This window comes from Triticum aestivum, chromosome 3A (genome assembly GCF_018294505.1).
Source record: "Triticum aestivum cultivar Chinese Spring chromosome 3A, IWGSC CS RefSeq v2.1, whole genome shotgun sequence".
NCBI classification, from domain to species: Eukaryota; Viridiplantae; Streptophyta; class Magnoliopsida; order Poales; family Poaceae; genus Triticum; species Triticum aestivum.
This window is the reverse complement of record NC_057800.1, coordinates 103,825,444-103,828,207: the sequence shown is the minus strand read 5'-3', so window position 1 is coordinate 103,828,207 and position 2,764 is coordinate 103,825,444. Positions and strand designations below refer to the sequence as shown.

Below are 2,764 nucleotides of genomic sequence, written 5' to 3'. Positions count from 1 at the left end.
ATCGAGGAAGAGATCGCCGCCGCCACCTCCCTCCATCGGAGCTCGCCGTCGTCCATGGCCTCCCCCATGCCCTCCTGCTCCGACTGCTCCTCCTCCCTCGACGCCTCCCGTGCGCAGTTGCCAATTTCCCAAACCAGACCGTCTACCCGGTTCATTCTTTCCTCCCCTCCCACCCACCCGCCTCGGCGCCGCCACCCAACTCATATGATGATGGAGATTCCCTTCCGTTTCGCCCGCCGGTCTCACGGGACAAGTAAAACTGGTGGTCACACACAACACAGCGACCACACGATCGATTGAGCTCGAGCCGGCGGAGAGAAAAGCGCTCACTCCCACGAGGCCGGCTAGTGATGCATACACACAGGTGCCGACCACGACCGCACCAGCATGACCAAGTGGGATCCCACCTACCCACGCTCCAAGCAGCGGTCAACCCCGCCCTGCCGCAGCCTCGCGCTGCGCCGCAAGCGCTCGTCCCGCCGCATCGCGTCGGGGCTCTCCGCCAGAGACTCCAGCGCGTCCGGGGCAGATCTGGAGCTGGCGGTGCCCAAGCGGCGGCGCAGCATCGGCGGGTCCACGAACTAGAGGGCCGGGCTGCTGCTGCCGACCACCACCACAGCCTCCTCCTCCTCCGCGTGGAAGGGCAATGGCGGCCACGCGCGTGCGAAGCGGGGCGAGCGGCTCGACAAGGCCGGCGTCGCGCACTTCCTCGTCGCGCTGGAGCAGGTAAGCTAATACGCTGGCCATCTCTCTGTCACTCCATTTCTGTACCTCAATTTCGATCGCCTCGGCTAATGATGTGTTGGTTGGTTGCACGTGTCTGCGCGCTCAGACATGGAAGAAGACGGTGGCGGGCGTGTCGAGGATGTTCGTGGAGAGGCACCGGAGCAGCCACGTGCAGCTCATCAGCGACATGGTCTAGCAGATGAGATCACCCAAGCTGCCGCCTGTCAACCCGCCTCGGCACCGCCGTTGCCGTTGGATGTTCAGTTTCTATCTATGAACAAGTATGCATCACTTTTTCTTTTTGTTTGACCAAACTCAAGTCCCCTTTCTAAAACTGCAGCCAAGCAGTACTTGCTACTGCAATAATCCCATGAATGAATTATTTGTTGTGGTCAACTCTTTCTTGTCTCTCTACTAGGATTCATGCACCAAGCCCAGAGTTAGAATTTTGTGTCAGGCTGCTAGTAAATCAGGTTCTACTATGTCCAATAGCAAGTTGGATAGCACATGTAGTTAATTGCATGGACATATGGAATTTGGTTCATTTTATACGTATGTTTGTTTGTTCATGCTTACGACTTTGGCTAAAACACGTTGGATGCCCAATTCCTATGGTGAACCTTTTGGTTCAAGCAAGCAAACTCATGTTCCCTTTCTATGACTGAAGCCAAGCTGTACCTACTACTAGCATAATATGATGGATTCATTCTTTGTTTGTGGTCAACTCTTGTCTGTAGGCTGCTGTGCTGTACTACCAGTAAACTAGTTTGTACTCTCTCCAACTGCAAGTTGGATAGCCTTGCAATTAATTGTACAGACATGCATATGATTTTTGGTTCAATTTGTATGTATGTATATGCTTAAGACTTTGACTAAAACTAGTTGGATGTTCAGTTCCCCGTGAAGGTGACCAATCCCTAGCAGTGCCCATTGGTCCTTCCTGTTAATTTCACCTCCTGTGATTTTAATCTTTGTTTCTTGCTTTCCACAACGACCAAGTTCTCTTAATAGCGGGACATCTGAGTTCGTCGTGGTGATGGCAGCTGACACAGAGCCGCTCGAAATCTCCTCGACCTCCCGTCATGTTTCTTGCGGACGGCAAGGTAGAAATTCTGTCCATATACATCATACTAATGCTAATTAATTTATATGTTGTAGCTTGCGCGATATGGTCATAGCAGTAACTATTAAGCTCGTAATTCTGTATGTTGTCTTCAAGTTTTCTCTAATATAGATTTCTCAAATCTCTCTCTGAACTTCTCTAATAAAAAATGGTGCTAACTGTTAAAGCTCTTCGTGGTGACATGTTTCTTTTACCAATACAATAATATATTAGCACTCAAGGATTGTTTGAGTGATAGGCTGTTCATACTATTAGAGAAGTGAACTGATTAAGCTATTGCTTTCCGCAACAACAAAAAATAAACACGGCAGTTGAACAACGTGTATCCCTTCACTTGGAAGCCTATGAAACTTTCTGTAGCAGCAGTGCAGCACACTTTATATATATGCATGAGGCTGGGTAGTTCAAATCTACTTTACTTCCTAACTCATTCATATATATGATGGAAATTGTGCAGGTTCCATGGTGCCAAGTGGCCTTTGGCCATCTTGAACTGGGACTCCAGTAAAAAGTAGATGTTGCTGCCACACTCCATATTTTAAGTTGTTTTCTTTTTCTTTTTGCTGAGATGTTAATCACCCAGTTTCCCTGTTAATAACCTGAGAACACTTGCCTCCTCCCCGACCCTTGCCCCAGCCTGCCGCTGCTGGCTTGCTGCGTGGCTGTCGCCGCAGCAAATAATTAAATTTTTGGGACTCTGTTTCTATGGTCTGCTTGGTAGCATTTTGGATATTGATTGGACACGCTTTTGATTTATCTTGTAAATTGCTCTGCCTAACTTGTAGGAGTATACATGAAACCATACTTGTCAAATATCGATACTTGTTAACTATCGAGTATCACAGATGAATAATAACGTCTTGTTTTCTGTTCACTGAATCAAAATTCTTCTCTCTTTTTACGATCAGTCCATCT

The 2,764-nt window shown here is 48.4% G+C and overlaps 1 pseudogene; it reads left to right on the top strand.

Moving 5' to 3' along the window:
• Nucleotides 1-387: 387 nt before the first annotated feature.
• LOC123056832 (uncharacterized) lies at nt 388-922 on the top strand (annotated as a pseudogene).
• Nucleotides 923-2,764: the final 1,842 nt, after the last annotated feature.